The sequence below is a fragment of the Cryptomeria japonica genome, chromosome 10 (assembly GCF_030272615.1).
Source record: "Cryptomeria japonica chromosome 10, Sugi_1.0, whole genome shotgun sequence".
NCBI classification, from domain to species: Eukaryota; Viridiplantae; Streptophyta; class Pinopsida; order Cupressales; family Cupressaceae; genus Cryptomeria; species Cryptomeria japonica.
In genome coordinates this window covers 691,092,674-691,117,480 of record NC_081414.1, presented here as the reverse complement: position 1 = coordinate 691,117,480, position 24,807 = coordinate 691,092,674, and positions in this window count along the sequence as shown.

Genomic DNA, 24,807 nt, shown 5'->3' with positions numbered 1-24,807 from the left:
AGTGATGATTCACCCCTCCCCTCTCAGCACTGGTTGGGACTAACAATTGGTATCAGAGAATTAGGACCTTAGAATAAGAAGAATCTTAATCAGCTTAAGGAAAGATCCAAGATGATGTGAAAGGAGGGTTCTAAGTTCTCTAAGGAGAATTACACATTATGGTGCAGAAGAATGAAACTTTATCTAAGATCCCTAAGAGAACATTACTGGAATCATGTAATCACAGAGTATATTGAACCTTTAGGGACTCTCACTCCAGATCAGATCAAGGAAAGCCAAGATAATACTGCTGCTATGGATTTGATTGTTAGTACTCTTTCTAATAATGAATTTACTGAGGTTCAGGATTTGAAAACAACTTTTCATATATGGAATAAGCTGAAGATAGTCTATGGGGGAGATCCTCATGTTCAAAAATCTAAAGTAGATAGCTTGAGAGGAAAATATGATGAGATGAGGATGCAGGAAGGAGAAAACATAGAGCAATATAGCAAGAGATTAAAGGATGTAGTAAACTCCATTAAAAGTGTTGGAGGGAAGCTTGAGGAGGATGATGAGGTTAGAAAAATCCTGAGATCCTTGCTACCACAATATGCCATATGGGTTTCTACTATCTAGGAACTCGGATCCTTCGGAATAGTTAATGTATCTCTTGACTCACTGATCAGTAAGTTGACTGGTTTTGAACTGAGCAATTATGACAATAGCATACCAAAGATTGATACTTCTTTCAAAGCCTCCATGATGCATGCACCAACAAGGAGAAAGAAAGAAACCGAAAGTAGTTCTACTACGAGAACTGGTCATTCACATGAGAGTGACAACCTGTTATCTGAGGAACATGAGCAAGATGAAATTGAAGCTCTATTGGTAAGAAGATTACCAAGAGGAAAAGGAAAGTATAAAGGTAAATTACCCCTAAAGTGCTTCTCTTGTAATAAGATAGGTCATATTGCTTCAAGATGTCCTGACAATGATAGAGACTAGAAGGATAATTTCAAAAGCTATAGGGACAAGAGCAAGAAGAAATGTTATCTTGCAGAAGGAGTCACTGATGAAGAATCAAAAGGATCTGATGGAGATGGAATTACATTAGTGGTAGTCAAGGAGGATAGCATAAAGTAAGGAGATATGGCATTGATTTCTAGTATAAATTAGTGTGGAGAATGGGTGATTGATAGTGGTTTCACTCACCACATGACCGGTGACAAAAACAAATTCCTCAGCATGGAGGATTGCAATGGAGGAACTGTGAGATTCAGCAATGATGCTCCTTGTGTAGTAAAAGGTAAGGGATCTATAGTCTTGAATGATAAAACAAATTGTGATGATGTATATTGGGTAGAAGGGCTAAAATATAGTTTGTTAAGTGTTGCACAACTTAACAACAAGGGTTACCAGTTAGAATTCAATGAAAGAATATGTAAAATAAATGATAAATCAGGAAGTCTGATTGCTACTGGTAAACAATCAAGAGGCAATTTGTTTCACCTAGCCACTACCATAGGTGGTTGTCTAATATATAAGGTAGAAGACACTTGGTTGTGGCACAAAAGACTTTGTCATTTTAACTTTGATAGCATAGCAAAAGTAAGTAAGACAAAGTCTGTCAGAGATATGCCTAAAATAGTATAACCTGAAAATGTTATGTGCAAAGAGTGTCAACTAGGAAAGTTGAATGAGTCAAGTTTCAGCAACAAATATATTTCAGCTGAAAATGTGCTCAACTTAGTTCATATAGACCTATGCAGTCCCATCAGAACCAAGAGTTTCTATGGAGATCGGTATTTTATGTTGTTTGTGGATGACTTCTCAAGAATGATATGGGCTGTCTTCTTGAAGGAAAAATATGAAGCCTTTCACATGCTTAAATTATTTAAGGCTCAAGTAGAAATAGGAACCAGTAATAATCTAAAGTGTCTGAGATCAGATAGAGGAGGAGAGTTCACCTCTTAAGAGTTCATGAATTACTGCGAGGAATAGGGGATTATGAGACAAATGTCTGGACCCAGAACACCTCAGCAGAATGGGGTTGTTGAAAGAAGAAACAAAACTCTTATTGATTGTGCAAGGACTCTGATGATATAGAAGGACATTCCACATATTTTCTAGAGAGAAGCAATAAGCACTACTGTATACACTTTGAACCGGATTTAGGTAAAGAAAGGGACAAATAAAACTCCCTATGACTTATGGTGTGGATATTCACCTAATGTTTGTTATTTCAAAGTATTTGGAAGTAGATGCTATATCAAGAGGGATGAGTATACTAGAAAATTTTATCCCAAGAGTGATGAAGGGACCTTCTTAGGTTACTCCACAAAGAGTAAGGCATACCAATGTTTGAACAAAAGGACCGGTAAGATTGTAGAAAGTGCAAATGTCAGAGTAGATGAGTACTCTGAGAAAAATGAATAGGATAGTAATAGTGAACCAGAGAAATATAAAGGGTTCAACTACAATGTACCAATGGAACCTACTAAAAAAGATCCCATTGAAGTGGCAAATGTAGAAGCCTATGAAGTAGAACCTACACAATTGGTAGAAGAAGCTCCAAGAAGTGAACTGGTATTGGCTAAGTATGTTAGAAACAATCACTCTATAGAAAATATCATTGATGACAAAGATGCAAGAGTTCTAACTAGAAGAAGAACAAGAGAGAATGCTTGTATGCTCTCCATATTTGAGCCCAAAAAATCAAAGGAGGCTCTAAAAGATGATGATTGGGTCAAATCCATGGAAGAAGAAGTAGAGCAAATTGAGAAAAATGATACATGGACTCTAGTGCCCAGACCAGAAAACAAAAATGTGATAGGCACTAAGTGGGTGTTCAAAAATAAAATAGATGAAACTGGTAAAGTGATAAGAAACAAAACAAGATTAGTCTGTAAGGGCTATGCTCAAGAAGAAGGTTTGGACTATGGAGAAACCTTTTCACTAGTGGCCAAGCTGGAAGGGGTCAAAATTTTGCTGGCCTATGTTGCTTACAAAATTCTTAAAGTTTATCAAATGGATGTCAAATCGGCATTCTTAAATGGTGTGTTAGAGGAAGAATTATACATAGAGCAACCATAAGGGTTTGCATCTGAATATGAAAGAAATATGGTATGGAGGTTGCAGAAGGCTCTATATGGGTTGAAACAAGCACCAAGAGCTCAGTATGAGAGGTTGGACTCATATCTGCTAAGCATAGGTTTTAAAAGAACCAGTGATAATAGTAACCTGTATTTGAAGAGTGGCGCTGAAAGAAAACATCTAATTGCTGAGATCTTTGTAGATGACATCATTTTTGGAGGAGATGATGAGATGATCAGAAGCTTTGCAAAACAAATGAAGCAAGAATTTGAGATGTCCATGATTGGTGAGATAAAGTTTATTATTGGCTTGCAAGTCTCATAGCCAAAGAATGGCATTTTCATCAGTTAGACTAAGTACATAAGGGAAATTCTAAAAACTTGGAATGGAAGATTGCAAACCTATTGGAACTCCAATGGTATAGGTTGTAAGCTCTCTAAATATGATGAAGATGAAGAAGTTAATGAGACTCTTTACCGGTCCATGATTGGTAAGTTGCAGTATGCAGTCCATAGTTGATTGGACATAGCACAAGTTGTTGGCTTGGTTTCTAGATTCTCAACAAATCCAAAAGAGACTCACATGGTGGAAGACGAGAATATTTAGATACCTCAAGGAAATTGATGAGTATGGTCTCTGGTATCCACATAAGGGAGACTTCAATTAAGTGTCTTTAGTGGGCAGGGAACATTGATGATAGAAAGAGCACTAGTGGAGGTGGATTATTTCTTGGAGATAGGATTGTATCTTGGACAAGAAAGAAACAAAATTGCATATCTTAATTTACAGTCAAGGCCGAGTATGTAGCTACTACAATCAACTGCACATAGATAGTTTGGATCAAGAAATTGTTGGAAGGTATCCAAGAAAAGGTGATTGGACTAGTAGTGATTCATTGTAACAACACCAGTGCCATTGACATATCCAAGAATCCGGTGATGCATTCCAAAATGAAGCATATAGCTATCAAATATCACTATCTAAGGGAACAAGTTCAGGAAAAGGAAGTGATGTTGGAGTATATCCCAACAAAAGAGTAGATGGCTGATATCTTCACCAACCCACTATAGAAGGACACCTTTGAATATCTTAGAGGTAAGTTGGGGGTGATGCCCCTACCTGCAGTAAAGTAAGAAAAAAGGGCTCTATATCAATTTGGTATGATTTCAATTTTTTTCAAAGACTAGATTGATAAATGTGAACTACTCCAGTTAGGGGGAGTGGTCTTGTAAGTGTATGAAATGAATCTTTGGCATTGTTTTCAAAGGGGGAGATATGATTATAATATCTTAAGCATTGGTAAGTAGTGGTTGAGATGAAGTTACAAGTTGCTAAAACAAAGTTTTACCAGTGTTAGGGGGAGATATTCATTTCTCAGGGAAGAAGTAATGAGTGGTACTGAAATGAAACTTATAAGACAGATTTTGAAGTGTTGCCATCAATGCCAAAGGGGGAGATTGTTGGTATTGACAAAACTGGTCAATCTTGAGAACCAAAATATGAACTAAGATTTGTCATTGATGTCTAACACTGACCAGTGAAGTGGTATCAATAGAGTGGTCTATTTCAGCAAGAAAAGGTGAACACTTGTAAACACATGAAAACAACATAAGAGACAGATGGCCAAAGTTCAATCAGCTCAAAGGAAGATAGATTAAGCTAACCAGTTTGTCACTCAAGAAGATCGGTGTTGAGGCCAGTCTGATGATGATGAAGTCACAAAAGGTGAATTAGGCAAGAAGGTCTGAGGTTGTATACAAATAAGAATCTCATTGGCAAACATAGAAAGAGACTCGATGGTAGGATCGCAAAGTGGAAATCAATGGATGAACTCGTCTTATAGAAGTGTTGTGACTTACCAGTACATCAGTATGACAAAAAGAAGATAACTGATCACCATAAATCTTAGAGCAGTGATCCATTTTTCAGTTGCGGTAGAAAAAGGTGAGTTGGTGAGTTTGGTGAGCTTGTGTCTATGCCAAATCATAATTCGGTTAGGTCAACTTTAGTTATCATGCAATCAAGCCATGATTACCTACATCTTTTTTGGTTCTCACCTTAATGACTAAACTCGACCCAGAAGTTACTATTTTTAGGGGATGTGGTGGTAGAATTAGTTGGACAATTGGTGGAATTATTGCAGGGCACGCAGAGAAAGAGTGGGAGATTTTTAAATTTGAAATGTTCTGAAATATGTAATTTCTTTGATAGAGGGAAGACTTGAAGGTGTTGGCAAAAAATGTATAAAGTATTTTTGAGTTCATTCAAAAAGACTTGATCATAAAATTTGCAAAAAGGAGATCTTGTAGAAGGTGATCCAAAGTGAAGAGCAGAGTGAGAGGAAGTGCTAAAAGGATTTAACAGAGCATAGGGTGTTTGAGGTAGACCAATTGAGTGTAGAGACAAGAGATAGAGATCTTGGAGAGTACAAAGTCAAAGGTTAGAGGACTGATAGAGTACAGAGCCGAAGGTCAAAGGACCGGCAGAGTGCAAAGCCGAAGAAGAAAACTAGTTTTGTACAGAGGAGGCACAATTGGTGTGGATAGAGTGTGATTCTCTTTGTAATCTAATCAAGCTATCAGTAGCTAAGTCGACAGATCATCCATTTATTGATTTATAGCCATTGAAACTTAAATCCCTTAATCGGGTGGACTTTAACAGGTCCCTTTTGCAAAATCCCTTAACCAAGTGACATCTTAATTGATGTTCTTAAGTCCTTTAATCAGGCTACCTTTAATAGGATAAAGGCACTAACCAGCCTTAAACAAAATCCCTTAACCAGGTGGCACCTAACAAGTGTGTTTGTAATCTCCTAACAGGGATGGCTCCTCATCGGGCGTACTCCAGAAGAGGAAAAATTTTGTGAGTTTCTACTCACACCTTGGTTTTCTCCCATTTGGGTTTCCACAAGATAAATCTTTTTGTCACTGTCAACTTTTCATGCATGCATATTATACTTCAGTGATTAGGTATATTGATGAATATTCAATAAATGCAGATTAGAGTTAAAAGTTTTAATTATGAAAAACTGATCAAGTGTTGATTCACCCCTCCCTTCTCAACACTGGTTGGGACTAACAAACAAAACCCTAACACACACATATGTTTGCAAATGAATAATGTAAAGTTTCTCCATAATGATTGAATGAAAATGGTTGATGTAGAATTGATGAATGCTTGAGAAGACTTCACATGACCTGGACTTGTACTTCACAAGAGGCTCCTTTCATTTCTTTCTTATGGATTGGGTTAATTGGATGATGGATTGTTGATCCCTCAAATGAGGAAAGGAAAGGCTATATGTACAAAACCCTAACATTGCTTTCTTTTATCATAGATAAACCGAGAAATGATATATTTTGACACCAAGTCAGGTTTGAACATTATAATACCACCAAATCATGATCCTCAAATTCAAGGAGAAAAAGTAGGAACTGATGTGATTCACGTCAGTTCAGCCAATGTTTTTCCAATTTTTAGGGATGAAAGGTATTGTTATTATAAGGTGATCCCCAAATTGTATTCATGATTAAAGATGTTTAGATATGTGAAATCGGGCCTTGAAGGTTGAAAATAGGACATAATTAGGGCTTTTGATGAATTAATTAATTGGAGGAACAAAAAGGAGTACACTTAGGGTAAAGGGCCCAATTTTATGATGTGTGGAATGATAAAGGAAGACTTTATATGCTTAAAGGGAATTTAAAATGATTATCCCAATTATCCACTTATGCCTCTTGTGTCCAAATGAGAGGGGAAGACCTCCCTATGCACTTTCTCCTCGTTAATTATATTAATTTTCTTACATAGGACGACATAGGGGGGATTCCTGCCCAAAATTTGGATACGGAAAATGGTTCAAATATGGGCTCCAATTAGGGAGGACCATGGCATGGTGCCATGGTCCTAGTGAGGACCAACACCCTAGTCCTACCCCATAATTGGACCAAGATTAAGGGACCAACAAGATAAAATGATATAATATGGCCATTATTGAATGGTGGGGGCATAAATAGGTCTTTGTCAAGCGTGGAGATACATGCGGTAAGGTGAGAGCCCTAAACATGGTCTAAATTGTAAGAGAGTACATTCTAGGATGATACAAAAGGTAATTTAAAAAATACTATCTTAATGCTAAAAAGTGAAGCCAAACCCGACTAGAAGTGTGAAAGCCTTGTTGCCAAATATTGGGACCTTATTTATGGGATGAACCACATACATGTTTATCATATAAGGAGGGAAGGAAATAAAGTTGCAAATAGCCTGACCTTATTGGGCCTATTTTTCAACCATTTGAAAATATGGACGGGTATATATGATATCCAAAATATTGTTTTTGTTGCTATCTTTGAGGACATAAAGACTCATGATGGAGTATAATCCAAGGATTGCATTTTTTATTACCATCACCGCCCTTTTTTCTAGTCCTTTATCGTATTGGTGGAAGACATCTCTTTCAAACAATAGTGTCACTTTCCCCAACCCTTGGAAGTGCTATTTCCTTCATACTACTATTTTTTGCTCTCCCCAACTAGTTTTTACTTCTAATCTCTCAATGATAATGATGGGAGGTGACCTCATAGAAACTAAACTAGATAGTTGTGATGATTTTAAAAATAATGTCAAGTTATGATAGAAAGTGGTCAAGGGGAACTTTGAAAGCTATGTGGAAGACATGTAGGGTTTTGATCTTGAGCTCTCAAAAAAAATTCTCAGTCATGGGAAAAAGGTGATGTGAAAACTGGGGGAGTTACTTTCAAAATCTAACCAAACATGATCGTTGCTATCATTGGTTTAACACAAGAGGGAATAATTTTTTTTAAAAAACCAAAAGAATCCCATAAGGATGAGTTTAATATATTTTTCAAGCTCAAAAAATGGGTTTTGAGGTTGAACAGAAGGTATAACAGAGAGGACCTCCCTAATTTTTGGAAGGATGCAACCCTATTACTTATGAAATACTTTGTTGCAATATACCCCCACCTTGTCACTAATGTCAACTCTCAAGTTTGGAAGTAGTCTAGTATCGCTCAACCTGGTTTTATTATATACAGTTTATGTATATATGGGTTAGATATTGTCTGGATGATCATATTATATCTAGTGTGATTCAGAATGTTCAGTAAGATTAGCTTGATGTGTTTTCAAAATACATGGTGATTATATTTCGGTCTTGATTAAGGGTTAGTTTATAGATACATATCCCTTAAAGGTGTTTGCACATATTTGGTAGCATACAAAATGGATAGATCTCTTGTAGTTCATGAAGTGTTTAGTTTACACATTTTTTGTGTTTCAGCTTGGTGGAATTGATTTTTTTTAGTCTAATGGTAATTCACACGTTACATATTTTTTAGCCAACCTCATGAAACATACAATTGGTGTAATAGGAATGCACAATGTTGTTGTGATAAGAAGACATATAGTGTGAGAGTGGTGTAATAGGAATGTACTGAGGTAGGTTCAGCGTTTGAAAACCTTTTTTTTCAATCATTGATATGGATACTAAGAATTGTCATAACTTAGATACTGAAGGTGTTGTTGATATGGAAAGAGATTTGAGATCCACTTTGACCAATCTAGATGAGAGCGGATTCATATGCAAAAAGGATAAAGACAAAATTGCCTATTTCCTCAAAGCTTCTTGATTAAGGAAGAAAAGTGATGGATGATATTGATACAAAAATGAATAACAAAATAGAGGAATATTCGAGACTTGAAAAGGAAATGAATAAACTAAGGAAGGAAATGAAGGAGGTGAAGGAACAAATTGATAAAGGTTTAAAGTTGAAAGGAGGAAGCGAAATGATCGATACTATACCTAGTGCTCAAAAGAATAATAATAACAAGGATGGACTTGGTTATAAGAAAGACAAAAATACCAAAGGAAAAGAGAAGGTTGAGGATGCTAGTTTCATTCTAGTCCGAAAAACAACAAGAAGAATGAAAAAAATATTCTCTTAGACTAGATCAAGCTATTGTTTTAATGGAAATTTATTTTTCAAGTAATATATTTGCACATAGAGCTAGTGAATGTAGAAGTCATATTAGAAATCAATCAATTAACATAAGATTCTACTCTTGAAATAAGGTTGGGCATAGGGCCACTGAATGTTGAAGTAGGATGATGAGGAATGAATACATCAATTGGAATCATTCTCATTCCTTCAATTGAGTATGCTTTGATTGCAATACACATGGACACAAATCTAGTGAATGTAGGTCAAACAAAAGGTTCAAATATAATAAAATGGATGGTGGAAAGTATTAGAGAGGTTCGGTATGATATAATTGTAACAAGAAGGGTCACATTACAAAAGAAAAGCACACAAATCTAATGGTCTGACAAATAAAATTGATACCAATCTAGAAAGATAGAAAATTAAGATGACTTGGGTGAAGAAATCAGATGACAAGACTAAAGAAAAGGTTGAAAATGGATCTACATGCATTCAAGATGTTGAGCCCTCTTTTGGAAACTAATCCGACAAAAAGGTCTAAGGGGGAGATTTGAAGAAATATCATATGAACCCCTATTTTGTTTGATGTTGAAGAGTGTTTTTAGCATTGTAGTGCTCAAAAAGAATTTTCTAGTGATTTTTGAATGCTTTGTTAGGTCTGTAGTTGGCATAAGTCATTTATTAACTTTATGGGTTTTGTGCATTTATGATTGACAATACATCAACAAAATGAATATATTGGTTTTTCGGGCTTATTTGATCACTTGCAGCTTGATAATTTGGATAGCTTTAGTGTGAATAAGTGTTAGTGTACACTTTTTTTTTAAAAGAAGTAAATCCTAGTTGTAGATATGATGTCGATTTTGGTTGTTGTCGATGCCGATCTCAAGCCATGATCGGTGTTTAAGTCATAACCATTTGTTGCAACAGTAAAGGATAGGGAAGGTGCATTTTCAAGTGTGTAAATTCACTATTTATATACAAAGGATGTTCAATCTTACATTCATGTAGAAATTAGAGAGGTGAGCCATGCAAGATTTAATGATCTCTGGAAGAAAATATAAAAAAACAATGGAATCTCTCTCAAAAGTGAGTACAAGAACATCACCGAGTTAGGGTTAGTCATTCAGAGGGTTTTTCCTAATTTTTCTTGTGATTCTAGATGGATAAGGGTTATTTTAAGTAGAATTCATGGAAACAACATACCTATATAAACCCTACAAGATTATAAAGAAGGATGTTAGGAAATTAAATGTCTTTTACAAGATGGGCATCATTCTAGCAAAATGATATAGTACCTGAGATGGCAGGTGCTAAGTGGCATGGGAGAGCCATGACAATTGAAGATATTGTTGACCCTAGAGTCAAATATGTATCCAAGGTTCTTGTGTATAGAATTTAATTCTAGAACAATTAAGGCATCGTGACTATGATTTCTATTCACACTATTTTTTGGATGATTGTGTGTGGAGAATAATTTGATCTAAGCAAATTCATGCTTGGATAGTTAATGGAGAATTTGGATCTAAAAAAGAGAGAGTAATTACCTGCTCAAGTTTGGTTCTTTGATATTTTGTTTTGCATTCATGTACTTGAATGAGCTTCTTGGAAGGGAAAATTATGTTATGGAAAAATCCACACCTATCAGAGTGCTGATAGGGTTATACATAAAACATTTCGATAATCAGTCCTATATTGGTGGATGGTTTGTTGACTTTAAAGAAAATATATAGGAAATATATAGGTTTCCTCCAGATTTGGTTCTTAAATATAAAGAGGTATTTACCTTCTCAGTCAATAGAGATAATTGTTATATTATGGTTGTTGAAACAAGGATCAATTTGGATTCTAGAGTTTCCTTACGAAGTTTCTGTAGGGTTGGCTGAATAAAAAAATTCTGAGATTATTAATCTAGGTAAGGATCCCAATGAACTATTCTTTGGGACTATTGAAGACCTAGAAGCTAGTTTGAGAGAGGACAGGTCCAAGAAGGGAAAAGATAAAATAATGAAAAAAAATATATCATGACATAGGGTTGCCTAGAGTTGTAGATGTCTATGGGTAGAGATCGACTAGATAATCTTTTGCATCACCCCAGGTGATATAGAATTCCCCCATAACTCTTTCTTTATTCGCATCGAGTGAGAGAAAGACCCAAAGGAAGAAAGATAAATCTTAAAGAAAACTCAATGTTTAGGAAGTTGAGGAAGTTAATTTTAATAGCGGTGAAGAGGAAAAAAGGAGAAATTGGTCATCAATGCAAAGACCAAAACGACTAAAATGGAGTACATTGAAGAAAATGATGTTGTCGTCCTGCCAAGAAGACTAGAATCCAATTTGTTGTTGAACTGAAGAAAAGTGATCAAAAGAAGTCAAGTCAAAAGAAAGATGAAAAGTAGAAGGAACAAAAGGTAGAACCATGTCTTTTAATATGGATAGTCTTGTCAATTCTATGTATGAAAATGAGTCTATAAATTATGCTATAGATGTCTATGATGAAGCTCAACCTATAGATAGAGAAGTAATTGAGAATACATAGTGGTAAGATATTTGATTATCTGTAATAAAAATTTATGTGATATTCAAGATTCGATCCTTATTAGTTTATATGAGGAATTAACAAAGAAAGGAAGCAAGGCTATTAAAAAAGAAAATGATATTTGGATTGTTGCTATTGATAAAGTTTGTAGTCCTTTGTTTGAAGATGCTAGACGAAAGATTCAACTTACTCTCAATGCAAACTTTAGAAAAAATGAGACGCTAAATCTAATAATGGGCGGAAATTCAAATGACATCAAATGAGTTATTAGACAAAATGATGATATTGCAAGTCAAGTTTCTTTGGAGGTTGTAAAGTACTTATCAGCTCCTCTGAAAAATGTAAATAAAAATTTGTATATTGGTGAGACTAGTGGAAATGTTCATGTGTTGGAGGAAGAAAGAAAACATACTGTAGACACCTAAAATTGTCATGTCTAATTAAATAAATATTTTTATTTATTTAATTATCTAAGCCTAATTCTTCTATTAATTAAATAAATCTTTATTTATTTAATTAATTCATTTATCCTCTTCTAGCCTTATTTCTCATTTAAATAAATATATTTATTTATTTAAATTACTCTTTTCCTAAATTAAATAAATATCTTATTTATTCAATTGATCTCATTTCTTCTATTAATTAAATAAATCTTTATTTATTTAATTAATTCATTAACCTTTTCTACTCATGGCACATGTCATTCATCTCTTAATTCATACACTACCTACCCCTTTCATTATTTTATTATTTCTTTTACCTACCATCTAATCTTAGCCGACCTCCTTTTACACCTCTCAATCTTATCCCTCCATTTCTTATTGTGTCTTCTATATAAGGAGATGCTTCCTTCATTATCAAACCCTAATCATTCATTCTAATGAATCATTTTATGCAATTGACTACATTACGATCCTACTTGCAACCACATTCCATTCTTTGTTGAGCTCTTGTGCACATAAAATCTGAGAGCAAATATATCAAGCAAGATCAATGGAGATAGGAAGAATGGAGATCCAAACCCTATTGGACATGTGATGGTATAATCTTTGTGATTTCATTTGATTTGCATTGTCTTAGGTAATCGTCATATGTTATGGTGGATCTTTGTTGTTGTTAGGCTAGGGTTTTGTGGTTGAATTCATTTAGCCTTTTAATATCATTATTATTGTTATCCATTTTCACCATATACATTTTGGCACACCCGGTGGGACTCTTGTCCCTTTTGCATTTAACATCCTTGTTGCAAATTTTGTGTTTTGAAGTTGCAGATCTGACATTTTTTGACAACATTTTGATATTTCATCTGCATACTTTCGGATCGTGTTTTTGGCTTTCTATCACGTCTGTGCACTTTTGGATCACGTCTGTGTTCCCGAATCGCATCTGTGAACCTCTAAACCACGTCTATGTTTCTGGCAGTATTTTCATTTTTCAAATTGCAGGTTTTCATTATAGGCACGTCTGTGGGCACTTTAATCGCGTCTATGAGATCTAATCGTGTTTGTGATCATTTTAATCGCGTCTGTGTCTTGCAAGATTTTCTGTTTTGCATTTTTTTTTGCAGAAACGCGTCTATATTGTGGAATCGCATCTATGGGCAATTTAATCGCGTCTGTGAGATCTAGTCGCGTCTGTGATCATTTTACTCGCGTCTGTCCTCTGCAGGATTTTCTGTTTTGCATTTTTTTTGCAGAAATGTGTCTGTGAGGTGTTAAAACGCATCTGTGTTGTGGAATCGCGTCTGTGTAGGGTGGAATCGTGTCTATGTAAGGTAAAATCGCGTCTGTGTTTTCAAAAAAAAATAAAATAAAATTTAGGTTTTCATTTTTCGCCATTTTGTCTTCCATTTAATGTTTCAGATCCAGTTTATTTTGAGCTAACATCTTCAGATCTAGCTAACAAAATTGGTGCAGCTTGTCTTGAAAGCAAAATCATTTTGTTGAAGGCCCCTATTTTCACAAAGTCCTTTTGGTTTTAAAATCTACCTAACTTGTGTGCTTGCAGGAAGGGGTAATTATTTGAAACAATCCAAACTACTAACAACTCTTTGTTGCAGGTCCTTGGCAAGGGTTTTTGGATTTTTATTGTGTGCCTTGTTTTCATAGACTAGCAAACACTTCAATTGGTGCACTAAAATTGAATCATTGTCTTTTGTGTCTTGAGCAATAGGCTCTTTTTGTTTAATCTTTAGAGGGCCTGTCTTCCTGTGTGGTCATTAGGACTACTAGTGAGAAGAGAACGACCCAAGTGGTAGCGAGGAAAACCCACCTCTTCCGAACCACTATAAACAACTGTATTCATGGTGAAAACTATGGATAACATGTGCTGATTAGTTCATACTGACACTATGTCTCCCCATAAACCCGTTTGATCAAATTTATTTGATCAGTTGTAGGGCATAACCCCTACCGGCTGGGAGCCTTCTGTATTTACAAAGCTAAAAGTGCCACATGTATGGCCACACGAGCGGATGCCCTTACTAGCACCTTTTTGTTTTAGAAGCCCAAATCCTTCTAGTTGTTGGGGCAGGAGGTCGGACCTCTGGTAGTGGCCCACACACATATGGTTCTTAGTAGAGATACAAAGTTCACCATGGGGAGTTTTCATGGGGACTGATGCTTGGCTGACCTGAGAAGTGAGTGCCGAGGGTGGAGCCAGTGAGGTCAAGCATCTAAGTATCCGCTCTGAATAGTGTAGCCTCGGGGGTAAAACCCCATGTGGGATCAACAACTATTGTCTTGGCCAGCCATAAGAATTGTGCTTGACTTATTTTAAACATTCAAAACATTCAAGACCAAACAGCAAAACATTGTGTCTTTTGTGTCTTCAAGTGTATGCAAAACATTTTTACATCAAACAACACACTTTTCTTGGAGTCATTTTGAGTCTAGACACTTGCAAACATTGGGTCTTCATCAACACTATGTCCTCTTATCACGAAAAACTGTCAAAGAGTCAGATTTGGTCACAACAAAACAACTTCACAGATTGGAAAAAAATTGCACAAATTTTGTAGAAATGTGTCTGTGTTGTATAACCACATCTGTGAAGGGCAAAAACGCGTCTGTGTTTACAGAATCAACATTCCACTTTGCAAAAAAATCTCAGAGATGTGTCTGTGTTGAATAGAGCCATGTCTGTGTCAGGAAACCGCATCTGTGAAGTATACAGGCGCGTCTGTTTTCAGAATTGAAAATAAAACTTTTACAGTCCAGCAAACAAACATAGTCAGTTTCAGAATTCTTGAGCTTCCTAGGTCATTTCTCCAGGGTTTCATTTAGCAGTCAACCTGTCCTTGGGTCTCACAAATTCCATCATTGCTTCACATCTCACTTTACATTCACAATTGTCTAAACTTGAGTCAAAAGGTCACTTGCTTGTCCTCATCATACTTTGTCAACACACTACATACAACAACACTTTGCTAAGTGGTCCCTCATCAAGGTTTCTTACCTTTGGGTCTCATTTGGTCTTACTTAGAGTCAAGGTCAACTTACCTCATCAAGAGAAACTATCCTCTCTTTGGAAGTCACACCTACTCTACTACATACATACTTGGTCTTACACTTTGGACATTGCAAGTACACCTCAGATTCATTTACATTCCATCCAACTCTTGGTCTTCCATACTTTTCCCATTTTTCATCTAGTCTCACACATCTCGGTCAATACCTAGTTCATGGTTGAAACCCATCTTCAAAAATCTAGGAGAGAAACTAAAGAGGCTCAAGAGTCCACAAACATGAGTTCTTATGAGTATGACAATGATATCTTTTTCAATTCTGATCATACTACATTACCTGACATGGATGCCTATAGAAATATTCCAAATGTTGAGAACATGGACACTACAAACAACAATGCTACACACAATGACAATATGGACAACTTTTGCATACATTCAGCAGATGTGGAAGAATCCATTATGAATCTCCATTTCAATCGATTGGTTGAGGAAATAATGAGAAGGGACAGACAATACTTCTTACAAATGATGGCACAAAGTGGAGCCAAGATACCTCATGATTTTGACGTCTCAAATAATGAAAAATTTGCCTTTGCAACAAACTCACTCCAACATGGATCAAAGGAGACCTAATAGTGGAGGCAATAGAGGACCACATATGGTACCTAAATCACCATCATCTTTATTTCAAAAACCAGAGGTCTCATACACACATGGTCAAGCATATGATACTCACCTTCGCAGACCATTATGGAAATCTTATGCAAAAAGATATGCTCAATCACATACCAATGCTAAGGATCAACCACCAAAGAAATTGGATATTCAAAGGCATGCTCAAAATTTGGACACAAGGAAACCCTGTGTCAAATTTGGGGGCAACACATTAGAACATGACATGCCTGTAGAGTATGGTATACATGCAAAAAATAGATATGGTGTTCCTCAACATGAATCTATACCAAGTGGTCCATATACACATCATCACTATAGACCTCCTCCATATGAACATGTGTATGATCAATATCATCCATATATGCAACATGCTCCTCCTCCAATTGGTGTCTCAAGCATGGGGTATGGTCCAAGAAGTCGATCTCCACCTAAGAGCAATTTGGAGCAACAAATCAGGGACTTACAAAAGAAAATGGAGGACATAAATACACCAAAGCCAACATACACAATGAGAGACATATGTCCTTATCCATTTGACAAGAGCATTCCAATGCCTCCATTTCCTACACACTTTGTGACACCTAAATTTGATAAGTATAGAGGAAAAGGGGATCCTAAGGCACACATAAGACAGTTTTTTACAGCTTGCATTGAGGTAGCAGCAGAAGAGACATATTTGATGAGATTATTCCCACAAAGCCTAGGTGATTAGGCTATGGAATGGTTCTCCCAACTCCCACCTAGTATTAAGTCATGGGGTGATCTAGCAAAGGCATTTATCCAACATTTCTCCTACAACATAGAGACACACATTTCAGTCACTACTTTGTGCAATACTAAGCAAAAAGAGGGAGAGTATTTTGCATCATTTTTACAAATATGGAGGAATCTAGCCAACAGATGCTCTTATGAAATTCCACAAAAACAAATGGTAGAGATATTCACCCAGAATGTTAACAAAGACATTGGTTATGATTTAAGAAAAGCTTGTTTGTCCACCTTTAAGGACATCATTGAAAAAGGCTTAGCGACAGAAAAGGTCCTAATTGAACAAGGAGTCATTAAGATATTCAAGGAAAACAAAGATGACTTTAAAGGAAAAGACAAGCCAAGATTTTGGAATAAAAAAAAGAACACAGTCAATGATGGTGTTATTGATGCCAATACAGTGTGACCCAAATTCATTTTTTCTGGATCAAATCAGGTGAATACTCAAACAACTTCTAAATCATGAAGGAAGTACACTCCATTGGGAGAACCACTTGAGTCAATTTTCAAAAAGCTCGTGGCAAAAAAAGTAATCACAGTTCCAGATTTTCCTCCATATGAACCAAAGGTTAAACCAAATTGGTGGAATGATGATGAATATTTTGAATTTCATAAGAGTAAGGGTCATAAGACAGGAAATTGCCATCGACTAAAGAACATCATACAAGATCTCATTGATAGAGGTGACATTGAGATTGAAGGACACATCCAATCAAGAACGTGAAATGTTTAAGGAACCATTCCCAAAGCATGACAAGGGAAAAGCTGCAACCACAGATGACCAAACCAACTATACCAGAGCATCTTATAACTATGATTCAACCATCAATCACATCTTGATGGACAATTATGTCTCTACCATTATCATCAAGGACAAAACCCCTGAGAATTCTACCCAGAGACCCAAGATCATTCTAAAAGGCATTGGATCTTCTTCCGAACCCACCTCTGAATGTCATGTTACAACCTGCCGAGGTAAAATCACTTTGCAAGGTGCTCCAACTAAAAACATGACTTCTTCATCAACCAAACCTGAGTATGACCTTGTAGAATAGTTAGGGAAGACACCCGCGCTCATCTCCATCCTTGAGCTATTACGCATATCCCCCTCTCATAAAGCCATTCTTGACAAAATCTTGAGAGATACTGCCATTCCTACTGATCTGAATGTGGATCAGTTTCAGGCCATGGTGGGATACCTTTCCATTCCACATCCCCTTACATTCACATAAGTTGATGACGCCTTCGTAAGTTAGCCACATAATGCACCGTTACATGTTAAAGCCTTCATACACAAACATCAAATAAAAAGAGTCCTGATAGATGGAGGAGCAGGTCTAAACATTTGCACATTGAGCACTATTAAACAATTGGGATATTCTGATAAAGCTGTGAATTCTACAAATCAAATCACCATTAAGGCATATGATGATGAAGAGCGTTCATCCAAGGGCATAGTCACCTTACCTCAGAGTTGGGCCAGTTACAAAGGATGTGGTTTGTCAAGTCTTGGATCTAGATCTCACTTATAACATATTACTAGGATGTGGTTGGATTCATGAAATGAGGGCAGTCCCATCCACATATCACTAATGCATTAAGTTTCCTCATAATGGAGTGGAAGTAACAGTTAACGACGATCCTAGTCCATTCATATACTGCAATAACCTGAGATCAAAGACTGAGACCATCATTCCCAGTAATTGTGAAGTGGTTCCTTCCTCAGCATACATTGATCCTGAGTCATTAAAACCCTCGACATCAAAACAAGGTGAGCTTAAAGGCAAGTTTCAAGACAAGGGCATGGGGTAATACACTTTAAATCAGACCATGTACTTACGACAAGTCATGAGTTCCCCAAAAGAATATGGAAGACCACATCCTAACAAGCAAGTATCCATCATGATACTAAAATGGGACCCTACTACCTTTTAGAGATGGGGTGAACTAGAAGAGGAAGATTTATACAAAATGCTTTACAAAGACAATGAAGAGGACACACAAGATCACATCAGTCTACCATGTGAGAAATATGGCAAAGGCTTCAAAATTCTACAAAAATTCGGGTATGATGGAAAAAGCCCTCTTGGGTTACGAAAGCAAGGCATCATTGAACCTTTACAACCTGAATTGACTTTCAAAAAGGAACGCTCGAAAGGACTTAGTTTCTTAACTTCCAAGGTCCACACCCAAAGGACAGAAGAAGCCTTACAAATCAAAGCTGCCAAAATTCAACAAGAGGATCGCTATTCAACAGATTCCAACGAATGTGAATGGGGTTCAGATAAGTCCTCCAGTGACTACGAGCTCACCGAGATATTCAGAGAGCCAGATGAACCAACAGAAGAAGAGGAATTTTATAACAAGTTCAGAGTTGGTCAAGAAACAACCCATGAGGATTCCACATAGTCCTTGTCTCAAGGTTCTAGGTTGAAATCACATAGGATGAGAACACCTGTCCCAGAATGTGCTACTAGTGATGATAATTTGGCTTCGTTCGCAGTTGAGACTGATGAGGAGAGTGCCATCAATGACCTTGATAATTACCTTGACATACCCGAATATAACTGCATCTTCACTCTTAGCCCCGCTAACTTCGAAGACATTAACGACCTTCCCCTTGTTCACCACCAACTCATTGACTGGGATCATGAAGGACCTGCACAGTTTGACACATTCCAAAATGATGAAGCTTTTATTGACTATCTGGGCATACAAGATGATCTTCCTCCTGGGGACCATAAGGTGGGATACACTATAGAACTCAACAGTGTAGCATATTTTGGTGAGGGTGTCGGACCTTCTAGTCGCAAAAATGTGAAAATAAGAACAAATCAAAGGTCTTATGGCAAAAACCACACTATGGCATTGTCTGACCCCAAAAAAGTAAAAAGAAAGGACGTATCTGAGGGCAAAAACCTCTCCGAGGCACCCGAAGATGGAAGGCTTGACATTCTCCCAGCATCATATGAGGAAAAGTCATCCATGTTGGTAGAGGAGACTATCAAAACAAACATTGGTACAGAAGAGGTTCCACACAACATATTCCTGGCTCAATCGTTGACAGAGTCAGAAAGGTCAAAATTCATAAGTTTCTTCAAAGAATGACAAATCAACTTTGCCTGGTCATACACTAATATGCCTAGATTAGATCCAGATTTAGTAATGCATCATTTGATAGTTAAACCGGGGGCAAAACCAGTGAAACAGAAATTAAGAAAAATGCATCCACAAGTGGAATTAGTGGTCAAAGCAGAACTTGAGAAATTATTGGACGTCAGATTCATACACCCAATTGATTATCCCGAATGGATCTCCAACTTAGTGCCTGTCAGTAAACCAGATCGCAGCATCAGAATATGTACAGATTTCAGAGACATCAACAAAGCTTGTCCAAAGGATGACTTCCCATTGCCAAATATTGACTTAATTATTGATCTCACAGTAGGTCATGAAATGTTATCATTAATGGATGGATTCTCTGGTTATAATCAAATAAAGATTGCGCTTGTGGATCAACACAGAACATCATTCACTTGTCCTTGGGGAACTTTCTGATGGAATGTCATGCCCTTCGGGCTAAAGAATGTAGGTGCTACATATCAAAGAGCCATGACTACTATCTTTCATGACCTCATGCACGTAACCATGGAAGATTATATCGATGACCTCTTGGGAAAATCAATAGACAGAAATACACATTTAGATATACTTTCAGTCATCTTTGATCGGTTGGAAAAATACAAAGTGAGATTAAACCCCAAGAAATGTGCCTTTGGAGTAACCTCTGGGAAGCTCCTAGGATTCATTGTATCCAAAAGAGGAATCAAAGCTGATCCAACAAAAGTCAAGGCCATCTTGGAGATGCAACCACCAAGAAATATCAGTCAACTTCGGTCTTTACAAGGCAGACTCTAGTCCATACAAAGATTCATAGCACAACTTGCAGATAAGTGTAATCCTTTTCAGCACCTGCTACATAAAAACATCAAATTCAAATGGGATGATAACTGTCAATAGGCTTTCCAGACGCTCAAAGATTATCTTCTAAATCTACCAGTTCTGATGCCACCAGTTCCAGATCAACCTCTGTTACTATACATATCAACTACTTCAACAGCACTAGGGGCACTCTTAGCACAACAAATTGCTGAGGGCAAGGAAAAAGCAGTATACTATATCAGTCGCACATTGGTAGGATATGAGCTAAATTACACACCAATTGAGCATGCATGTCTCACTGTGGTCTTTGCTTCACATAAATTATGACATTACATGCTCACTCATAAGACCAAGTTGGTTGCAAGGATAGACCCATTGAAATACCTTCTTAATAAAGTAACACTTACTAGGTGACTAGCCAAATGGGTAATGATCCTGAGTGAATTCGACATCGAGTATGTGGACAAAAAATAAATAAAAGTACAAGCCATCGTAGATCAATTAGCAGACGCTCCCATGATAGATGATGTTCCTCTAAGTTCAGAATTTCCAGATGGATCTATTTTGACAATGTCACATGCAAAGCCATGGCAACTGTACTTCGACGGCTCATACACACAGCATGGGGCAGGGGCTGGCATCCTCTTTATAACTCCTCAAGGGGATTCTATACCAAAGTCATACCACTTATCATTTCCTTGCACTAACAATATAGCAGAATATGAGGCATTAACAATAGGATTACGAATTGCAGTTCAGTGGAAGATCCAGGAACTTTGTGTTTTTGGGGACTCCCAACTTGTCATCCGTCAAGCAACTGATGATTACCAAACAAAAGATGAAAAATTAATGCCTTATAAACAAATGGTGGATGACCTGAAACAACACTTCACAAAGATAGACTTTGAACAGATACCAAGAGAGCAGAATCGTGCCGCAGATGCCATGGCTACAATTGCTTCACTAATTGATTTACCTCCAAACGAGACCTGCTATGAGTTCTTGGTGGATAACCTTTTGGTTCCTTCATACGAGATCATGCCTACTGAGACGATATGCATCGTCGGTCCCGAGTCCCAGTTATATGGTTCCATTTTCACATACCTTCATGACAATATCCTACCTCCTAATCTATCAAATAGCCAACGTCACACTTTTATTCGCCAATCCTCTCGACATGTCATTTTAGCTGATATCCTATACCGGCAAGGTCTAGATGGCACTCTTCTTAGATGTTTAGAAAGAGATGAAGCTCAGATTGCGTTACGTGAAGTACATGAAGGGATATGTGGTCCGCATGCTAGTGGTCCTACCTTGGCCAAGAAACTCATTAGGACTGGATATTACTGGCCCAATATGGAAAAAGATTCATATCAGTTTGTCAAGAAATGTAAGCAATGTCAAATTCATGGAGACCTCATACATGCACCAGCACAAGAACTTCAACCAATTGCATCTCCTTGGCCCTTTTGTTAGTGGGGACTCGATCTCATAGGCAAGATTCACCCTCCTTCTTCCAATGGTCATAAATTCATTATCACTGCCATAGAATATTTTACAAAATGGATTGAAGCCGTGCCTCTCACACAAGTCACAGGAAAACAAATTGCTACATTCATCCTCAACTATATCATTTGCCGATACGGTATTCCTGTTTCCATTATCACTGATAACAGGCGTCCTTTCAAAAATCAGGATGTTCGTGAACTCTGTGACCACTTCCATATTTTCCATTGTTTCTCCATGCCATATTATCCCCAAGGTAATGGTCAAGCTGAGCCGTCTAATAAAACAATCCTTAAAATCTTAAAGAAGACAGTCGATGACGCTGGCCGTAATTGGTATATCCAACTTAATCCTGCACTTTGGGCTTACTGCATGAGTGTCCGCACACCTACAAGAGCTACACCCTATTCACTTGTCTATGGCGCTGAAGCCATCTTGCCTATTGAGGTTGAGCTACCCTCTTTACGGGTCTCTTTGCAAAACATCATCAGTGATGAAGACTATAGGGTTTCTCGCTTACAAGAACTGGAACTATTGGATGAACGAAGACAAACTGCTTTTAATCATCTCAAAGCTTACCAACAATGAATGAGTCATAGCTACAATCACAAGGTCAAGCCTCGTACATTTGAGGTATGTGATTTGGTCCTCAGAGAAAATCCCAAAAATCAGCAAGACAGAGAGAAGAAGGGCAAGTTTGAACCAAATTGGCTTGGTCCTTACATCATTACAGCAGCATATGGATCTGGGGCATATCAGCTCTCAACTACAGAAGGTGAACCTTTGGAGGATCCTATCAACAGCATGCACCTTCGCAAGTTCTACACATAGCTCTTCAGAATATCAAAATTTCAAAAATACAAAAAAAATCAAAAAAATTCAAAAATACAAAAAAAAATTATAAAACAAAAAAAATCGTTACTTGGTGAAAACCTGGCAAACAGGCACCTTTTGACACAAAAAAACATTGAAAAATCGAAAAAAGTAAAGAGAAATAATTTCATCCAATAGTGAAAACCACTTTGGTGGCACCCTGGGCAAGTACCATGGTGAAAACTGGGTCACCAGCGCCATGCGTAGAGACATTGCTCCTCCCTCCTTCAGGATTCACTTTCATCTTTTCACTTTGCACACACTCACAACCTATCCATTCATAATAAACTTACCCATTCCCATCATGGCTTGTTATTGATCTACCCAAGATTGGTTAGCCATTCATAATAAACCTCCCTTTCCATCCATAATAAATCAGATCCTATCTGTGGCTAAGGCAAATCCTACGTCTAGTGATGGGTGTGGAACTGAGAACATCACATGTTTTGAGGAGTACAGTTTCTTCCAACTTCCTTTAGTCTATCCACGCACAATCTGCAATAAAGCAACATTTGCATCACAGATCTGCAATAAAGTTTCATCTTCTCCGCAATAAAGTATCAGTTTCATAGATTCAGTCAGTTTCAGATGAGACACAGTAGAAATAATGGGCTTCAACAAATCAAATCTTTCAATAGACTCAGACAACATTATGGTTCAATGCTATCTATCCTCTTTGTGAAAGTAAACATTGTGACCACAATCAAATACAACTTTATACAAGTGACAAGAGACACTAAACTTGAGGACTACAGTGGATGTTGGTGTCGAGTCTTGGTTTTCTTTTGATTTCATCTTTTTTGGTGACATGTCTTTTAGCTTTTCCAGGATGTCTCTGACTAGAGATTCTATCTCCAGGATGTCTTTGACTAGAAAGGCGAGGATGGGGTATCATCACCTATTTGTATTTGTTGTCTGTGGATTGTCTCTTAGTAATGCTATGACTTGTCCAAGGATATGAGGACACTGTGAGTCTAGTATGAATTGGGGCATTCCTTGTTTGCAACTGTCTTATCTCCATGCAAACAGGTATAGTTACTTTCTGGGTCGAACATATGCCTTGATTGTCATAACCTACTTGCCATAATAAAGCTCAATGATGATAATGCACAAGAAGCTCTTTCACTTTCATATCTTCTGTCTTCCATCCCCCTTTCTTGATTGACCTCCATAGTCCTTCTTGAGTCCGCGTAGCCTACTATCACATGATTGAGTATAATGACACACCGAAAACATTTGCATTTCATGTAGTTGCACCTGCATTACCACATATAAGCATTTCATACATACACATAGATATCACATCCCGCACACAACACCTGTTAGCACAATAATCATTTGCATTATCATATTCATCTGCATTTCATACATTCACAATTGCATTTGCATAACATATAAAACCTAAAAGAACAAAAATATTGCATTGCATCATGTACATATTTGCATCCATATCATAAACATCACATACGAACATCTCATCATATAGGTACACATGCATATAGTTGCCACAAAGATGAATAATGTCATATATATATATATAAAGTGTCATAATACAATGATGTCAAAACAATCATATGGCTACAAAGCACCCGCAGGTGTCTACATCATCATACAAAAATGGTACAATACTGATACATAGGGAGCCCTCTACGGCTATGATGAACTCCCTCCCTCGGAGCCACCTAGCCTCGATGGAATCTGAGCCCCTGAAGGACCCACCCCAGGATCCTCCCTCTTGTATCCTCTATCTGGTGGTGGTGGAGGACCCATAACCCCACCACTCGATGCCTATCTCCTCCGGCTCCCTCCCGTAGCTATCGCTGTATGCAACAATCTATTGAAGCTCCTCACCCGCTGGTCTACTGGCACTGCACCATAATAGAGATCCCGCAAGTAGGCAATCTCCTCCCCTGCCCATAGGACATAGGCATATCTGGCCCCTGTGTCCTCCACTACCTGTCTCCCAACCCTCAGTGTTGTCTCAGCCTCTGTATAATGCT